Here is an 8,201-nt window from a genome sequence, read left to right as displayed (position 1 = left end):
TTTGATTAATAATTAGTGGGATATGTTTTTTTTCCCACAATCCACAAAAAAGGTGTAGGGTACATGCTGGGATAGCTCGAGACGACAGAGACAAATAATGTTACATCTTTAAACTAGCCTGTTTTGAAAATGTAAGGCGTATAAAGTACAGATATTTGTGTTAAAATATAGGGAGTAAAAATAAAAAGTTAGAAAAATTCATACTAATAAGTTCGTTATTTATGGAAGGGGTCACTGGAGGAAAATAGGGGAGGGTGATGCTTTTTAAAATTTACTCAGGGAGGCTACACTGTTATTAATTTGAGTCCAGAGGAGGGTCATACAAATTTGAATCGATCAAATATATAAAATTTTATTTTATCTATTCATTTATTTTTGCATTTCGGAATTCAGCAACTATACCCAACGACACCCCTCCTTGCCAAACTTTTTGGTATGACCCGGTGTATCGTTTCTCATGTGGAAAAAAATAAAAGACTCAAGTTGTCGTTGTCGATATACTGTATGTAGCCTTCAAGCGAGAGCGAGGGAGAAAAACGCGGGTTCGGCACCTCAAATTGAGTTATAATAAACACTGGCTATCAAAATACATCATTGTTAATACCATCGACATAAAGATGGATGCCATATCAGATCCCTTTTAGTGAAGCCGCAGCATGTTAGATCGCCGCTCTGGCGATCTAACAGTTTCGATGCATGAGATAAGCATGTCGGGTTTGTCTAATTAATGCTCGTCATTCCTGTAGGGAAATAAGGCTTGAGGACTGAACTCTTAAATTTCCAAGAAAGAAAAACAAACTCCTGAATATATGATGTCAGGGGGAAACTGGAGAGCTGCAGACACGCCTGTTGGATGAACGGTGGATGGCGGCAGTATCAAATCAATTGGCAACTTTGATGATATTTCATCTGCCGGTCTCTTCCTGCGCGTAAAATACGGCTCCCCTGATCCAGTGGCTTTGATCTCTGTTACAGCCCCCGAATGGCACGCTACAAGCTGAGAATATGAACTTTCATATTGCTATAACACTCGACTCGGCGTGAGAATACATTCACATCGGCAACTTCGCAAAAAAACAGTATTCGTGTTATGGAACATCTCTAGCCTATCAGCGGCCAATAACGATGCCACTACGACAACTGAGCCAAGTTAGAGAAAGCGTGTTGTAAACCAGAATATACTGGACGGGACTATCTAACGGAGAAAACAAAACAAAAATGAAACATCCGAGCTGGAGAGGTTATGTTGTGGATGCGTAGTGTGCATGGAGCGCTGCACTGGCTGCCTTGACCCAGACGTGAGCGATGCTTCGTTTCAATTTCGTGGCCAGATGTGGCCTTTATTATCTCATAGTGCAAGTCCAGCTGTTTATGTGCTTTAATTGCCTAATTTTGTCCCATGCGTGATGCCCTAGCTCCATGATTTTACTGAACAGAATTGTTTCAAAAGCGAAAATAGTATAACATTTGTTCAGGGAGGGTCAATCACATTTTTCCAATCACTTGTGGAGGGTCAAGGAAATATATTTTTGGGTCAGAGAGGGGCCACAGCTTTTTATTTCAGAGCGCACCAAATCCCTCCAGTGACCACCCTTCTAAATAACGAACGGTCCCTAAAAAGTACAGATACCTGGAAATCCTACTCAAGTACAGTAACGAAGTATTTGTACTTAGTTACTTTCCATCTTTGCATTCAAGTATAGGGCTTTGGACGGACACATTAAGCCAAGTGTTAATACCAAGGGATATGCAGGCCTTCAGAACTCATGTGCAACACGAGACTTCAAACAGGCCTCTAGAGGTTTCTGACTCCACTCATCAATTGCATCGATTGCTAGTCTGTGAAGCTCACACTTTTCTCTGACGATTTATCAGTGAAGCGATGGCGGCGGATGGACTGTTGTGGGGAGGCGGCATCAGGGCTGAGAGGGGAGGAGCTCCACAGGGAGGAGGAAGACACACCCTGTCTGTGCATCTCTTTCTCACTCGCAGTCAGGTGGGTTTGGGACTCCTTGTGCCAATTGGTGGAGCTAAGTGTCTCCAGGTTACGAACAGTCAACCTCTCACTGGCCAACTGCTTCTTCAGTAGCACTGCCTCTGACTGGACATCCTCTAGTTCTCCTGTGACCCTTTCCAGGTCCATGCTCTTGGAGGTCAGCTGGCGTGCAATGAGCTCCTTGCCAGAGTCCAGTTTGATGCAGAGTTCTCTGACGGCGGTCAGCTCAGAGACTAGAGCGGCTTTGTCCGCCTCCAGTCGGGACATCCCTCGAACCAGCGATGATACCTGGGACTCATATGCCTGAAGGGCCTGCATGTGGTGCTGGATTTCTCTCTCCTGGTGGCTGACGGTCTCGCGGAGATGCCTGCGTTCTGTGTCTGAAGACACCAGCTCCAAACGTATGGAGTTGTCAAAGTCTTCAGCCTGCTGCAGCTTCTGCTCCCGAACCTCCATCTCATTGTTGGTCATCCGGAACCGCTCCAGCATGTCCCTGTTCTCCTGCTCCTTTGCGGCCATCAGTTTCTCTATTCTGGACACCTCAGAGATATAAGAGTGAACCCGCAACTTCAGCTCATCGTTCTCATGAAAAGCCTCTTCAATCTTTGCGTGTACAGCTTGGTTCTCTCGGGTCATTGCGGCCAGGTCATCCTGCAGCCTGCTGTTGTCTCTGAGTGTGATCTCTCTGTCTCTCCTGAGTGCAATCAGCTCCTCCTGTGAGGCATCAAGCTGCCGCCTCAGACTGGATATCTCCCTCTCACGGCTGTTCAACGCTTCCTTCAGCTGAGCTAGCGAGTTCTTCATGTTTGTGACTGTGAGTCTCACATCTTCAAGAGTCTTTTTCTTTTTTGATAGCTCCTCCTGCAGCGCAACCAACATCTCAGTCTTCTGATCCACCTCATTGTGCAGAACATCTTTCTCCCTATCCAGGTCAGAAATGGACTTCTGAAGAACAGCCACCTCCGCCTCGTGATTGGAGCCCTGCCCACTCAGTTCCACTATGCTCTCCTCCAGTTTCTCAATTTGCTCATGGGCAGTATGCAGCTCATTCATCTTCACAGACAGTCTGTGTTGGGTATCACACAGCGACTGCTCCATCTGCTCCAGAACCTTCAGCTCCTCCTCCACAGCATCCCTGCTCTCCTTCAGCAGACACACTTGTGACTGCAGGTCCAGTCCCTCCTGCTCCAAACTTTTATTGGCATTCTCCAGGTGTAGGATCCTCCTCTCGCCTTCCTGTCTCTCGGTGAGAGATGAAGTCTGGGCAACCTTTAATCTCCCCATAAGTGTGTCTCTTTCAGAAGTCATCTGTTGGAGTTCAATTTCTCCCTGTTTCAACTCTTCCTTCAACCTCAAGATGTCAAAAGACATATTTGTAGTAGTAGATTTGGCCTGCCTTAGCTCCTCTTGCACCTGTTTTAACTGTGCTTTAGACTGGTCTCTCTCAGCATTGACGGTCCTCTTGTAGCGCTCAGTCTCCTGACGGTAGAAATTCCTCTCTTCCTCTAGGCTCTTGACAAATGCATCCAGGCGTGATGGGGAGCACTGCTTTCCACAAACACCATGCGTAGCACGCAGGGTCTCTAGCTCCAGCACCAGGTCTTTGTCATTTGTCATCATTTTCTCCATTTTGTCCTGCAGCCTACTTTTCTCTTCGTCCACGAAATTCACCAGTCCCCCCATTTTCTCATTCTGCTTCTTGAGTTCCACCAGTTGGTCCTGAAGACGGTCTTTTTCATAGGCACCTTCAGACTGTTCCCTTCCTATTTTTCTGATAATATTCTCCAAGTCCTCAATGGTTTTCTGTTGCCTCCTAAATTCTTTTTTCATTTCTTGCAGTTCCATGTCAGCAGTTTCCAACACCTGCTCCTTGTCCATCTCTAGCTGTTTGGCGAGGTGGTCTATGTGAGTGAGCTCTTCACATAATTCCTGGTTCTTTAGAGACAGATTAGTCACTTCAGTGGAAGCATCCCGCCCCTTCTGCAGCAGCCCCTCCACTTTCTGCTCCAGTGTCATGTTAGTCTCCTGCAGGGATTCAATCTGAAGGTTAAGGTGGGCCATCCGGTTCTCATTGATGTTCTCAGCGTCTTGGGAGATGACATCATGAGGATGTCCTCCATCAAGTGCACGATTCAGACGCTCTATCTTTTTGTCTCGCTCTTCCACCTGTGTGTTTAAGTGTGCTATAAAGCCCTGAGCATTTTCCAGCTCCAGTTTGACTTTTATGATGTCTTCCTGTAGCTCATTGATCCTTCTGTCTGCCAACAGGTCATCTATGTATGGTTGATCAGGCTGCAGCGCGTGGTAAGCAGAGGTAGCAGAGGGAGGTAGAAGCTCATCAATCTGCATTCTCTCCCGTCTGACTGGAATGCTGCTCTTTCTTCCACCTGGTGTCTCCACCACAGCTGGAATGTTCTGCAGCTGATGGAGGCGTTCAGCTGTAGCCTGGCTATCCTTCTCCAGACAGCGAACCTTCAGATACTGATTATTTAAAAGCTTCAGCTCGGATGTCTCAAGATCCAGTTTCGTCTGGAGCTCGCTCATCTGGAGAAGCTTGCGCTGTAGCTCACTGTTCTCCCGGACCAGCCGGACATTCTCCGTCCTGTAGGGCTCCAGAAGGGCAACAAAGTTTCGTCTTTCTTTCTCTCTCTTTCCTGCTGACAGTTTGGCATCGTGCAAGCTTTCAGTTGTGTGGACCAGATCCCTGAACAGTTTCTCCACTAGTGGCACTGTCTCACTTCCCAGTGACTGCCGATACCCCAACTGGTACAGACGTTTCCTCAAATTGATGAATTTCCTCTCTGCATTGGTGCTAACGTTAACCTTGCTAACGTTAAGTTCATTCAACATCACTAACAAAGACCACCACCCTTGGGGCAGTTGTATATACCGAACCCATCGTTTGACAGGATGGCCGTGGCCACAAGGGGCCGATGACATCACAATTGCTCGAGTGACATCACCAATGATGTCACAATGTCTATATGACATCATCAGTGTTACAAATCACAATGCACAGAGCCATTGTGACATCATCAGTGATGTCATAAAATCTTTCTCTACCTATGCTGCATTCATGTTCTCCTTGGATGGTTCTATTTTCCGAGCTGGCAAGTCTTCCAGCATTTGACAAGTTCTTCTGACATTTGTGTGTCCATGTGCTTGTGGTGTCAAAATGATCGGAATGTGTAAACCAAATCACGATTCATGCTAATAGGTAACTTTTCTAACTAATCAAGGCCACTCGACATGGATGGCAACTGTAATACCATAATTACAAATCACGTGAGCAAAATAAAATGTTTCTTGCCACCAACAAAGTATATCTACTTTTGTCCGGGATGTTTCTGCCTCTATGGTTTCTGCATAATGACGTCAAGTCGGTAAGTCATCTACCAAATGTTCGAGTTGCTGAGTTGTTGCGACTTGGGCATCGGTCACGGGAATTTTCCCAGTCGGGGTCTCATTTTTCCGATTACAGCTCATTACGCACGTGCTTATCACTCACTGATGACATCACTCAATGATGGCATTACTCGAGTGACATCACTGGTGACATCACAATTGCTCGAGCGTGAATGTAGAATATACTCCAACCCACAGTATGACATTATGACATCATAAGTGATGTCATCATTGATGTCGCAATGTCTATTCATGAGTGAGATCATCAATGAGTTAGGACATCACTGATGATGTCACAATGTCTGACATCATCAGTGTCATGTCACAAATCACTTACGCAGAGCAATCAGAATCACTTTCATTGCCACAATATTCAAGACTACATTATGATAATGCAGTATGCAGCCTAGCGGTCATATCAATATTCAGAGATGACATCACTGATGACATCATCACCGTTATCCATTCCTGACTCAATGAATGACTGACTCACCCTAAAACGCCCTCTCTTGAACACGTGCTGCGCAAGTGATAAAAACACATTGCAAGTGCAGTCCAATACAATATAGTGTTAAGGCGATAGGAGTGTTAGGTATAGGCATTAAATATGTATTTACAGTCCAAGTTACAGTAAATAGGCATTAAATGGGAATTTAATGCCAGCTGTCAGCTGTCAGCTGTAGCTTGACAGCGAACCCAACCCACAGTATGACAACATCATGACATCATAAGTGAGGTCATCTCTGATGATCATCATTGATGTCGCAATGTCTATGCATAAGTCACATCATCAATAATTTATGACATCACTGATGATGTCACAATGTCATGGCACAAATCACTTACGCACAGAACAATCAGAATCAGAATAACTTTCACTGCCACAATATTCAAGACTACTTTCTGGTATGCGGTATGCAAAAAAACTAAAAGACAAAAACAACATTGCAAGTGCAGTCCAATACAATATTGTTAAGGGGATAGGAGTATTACGTATAGGCGGCATTAATGTATTTACAGTCCAAGTTAAATAGGCATTTACAGTACAAGCGGTGCGCAATGTAGCTAAGAGTAAAATTGAGTAGAAAGTTCTGGTAGTAGTAGCTATAATACTTTAATGTAATGAGTGTAGCCCAGCTGCTGTTACTGTAAACGTATGATGGGGGGTCTCATTGGGGGGGATTAAAATGTGATCAGGGGGTAGTGGGGGGGGGGGGGGGGGTTGTAGGAGTCCTTAGTAGAGTAGATGAGGCTTTCGGGCCTTGTTGATGAGGCTGATGGCAGTTGGGAAGAAGCTGTTCTTGTGGCGAGAGGTTCTGGTCTTGACAGACAGCAGTCTCTTGCTGAGGGTGAGTATTTCAAAGACTTTGGGTCTGGGGTGGGAGGAGTCGGCCACGATTTTACGAGAACGCTTCAGTGTCCTGGCAGTGTGCAGGTGCTGAAGGGATGGCAGGCTACATCCGATCACCTCAGCACAGCGGATGATTCGCTGTCTGTTCATTGAGAGTGGCAGGAGTGTACCAGATGGTGATGTCCATCGAGGATGGACTCAATGATTGAGGTGTAGAAGTGCACCATCGTTGCCTTTGGCACTTTTAATTTCTTCAGCTGCCGCATGAAGTACACGCTCTGTTGTGCCTTCTTGGTGAGAGCTCTGATGTTCAGCTCCCATTTCAGGTCCTCATGATGGTTCCCAGGAAACAGCAGGACTGGGGAGTCACACTAGGGGGAGGGTGAGACTATGTTCCTCTAATCCACAATCATCTCCTGTCTTTTGAGCATTTAGGACCAGGTTGTTTTGACTACACCAAGTCACCAGATCGACCTCCTGCCTGTATTCTAACAGAAACCCAAAAAGTGTTTAAATCCACAAGAGTATTGTTAGATTCCTCCACAATGGAAAGGGCAAGGCTGTAGATACGAGCGTACTCATTACAATACTGTTCATGTGAGCTTTCAGGGCATAAATAAACAATAAATAAACTTGAGGTTTAGCAAACAAATTGTGACATTAACATGAAGGAAACACTTGGAGTCAGTGATGTATTCAATTCAGATAAAACAGCCAAAAATGAGTGACTTTTATGAGATGATTAATTTTGTGATTAAACCTCTTAAAATGTCATGGCAGGCCGAGCAACTTTCTGGAATGTTAATGATTAGTGGTTAACTAACCACTGACTGAACAGTGCAATGTTTGGTTTGCTGTAAAAACAACTCCAATGCAACTATATCTCTCTAAGTGCATACATGTTAAGTGTGAGAAATCTGATCTGGGGCAACCAAAACCTATAGAAAAATTAAAACACGTATGACGGAGGCCGGGTACTTTGCGCGGCCGACACGGGTTCGAATCCGACCCGAGGCCCTTTGCTGCATGTCATCCCCTCTCTCTCTCTCTTCCCACCTTTCCTGTCTGCCTGCTGTCCCCCCCCCCACACCCCCCCCAAAAAAATAAAACCATTTATGTCTTAGATGGGTTTCAGACAAGCTTGAACGCCGTAAAAACTTCCAATCATTGCTTAGAGCCACCAAGTCATTCGGATGTTTTTCCGATACAATATGAATGCAGCATATTGCTTGTTCAAACCTTGTTTCTTGTCAACAATGTAATAATCATACTAATAAAAAACAACGATAAAATACTGTTGAGCACTGAAAATGTGTTGTGAACTACAACTGCCATAATTCTGGTCAGACATCTGGAGGTTTCGAGTACCGTTCTGCTGTTGTATTCTGAGCATTATTTGTGCATAGAGTACCGTATATAAAAACTGGTCTATTGTTGTCATGATTCCCG

At 45.1% G+C, this 8,201-nt stretch overlaps 1 pseudogene across 1 annotated transcript; it reads right to left on the bottom strand.

Annotated features, from left to right (window-relative positions):
• Positions 1–1,834: 1,834 nt before the first annotated feature.
• Positions 1,835–4,846, bottom strand: LOC310772993 (centrosomal protein of 135 kDa pseudogene; annotated as a pseudogene). The gene has a single exon. The product of its transcript is annotated as a centrosomal protein of 135 kDa pseudogene (transcript).
• Positions 4,847–8,201: the final 3,355 nt, after the last annotated feature.

Source organism: Poromitra crassiceps (genome assembly GCF_964638095.1).
Source record: "Poromitra crassiceps genome assembly, chromosome: 3".
In the NCBI taxonomy this organism is placed as follows: domain Eukaryota; kingdom Metazoa; phylum Chordata; class Actinopteri; order Beryciformes; family Melamphaidae; genus Poromitra; species Poromitra crassiceps.
The sequence above is the reverse complement of the archived record's forward strand: the minus strand, read 5'-3'. Positions and strand labels throughout refer to the sequence as shown.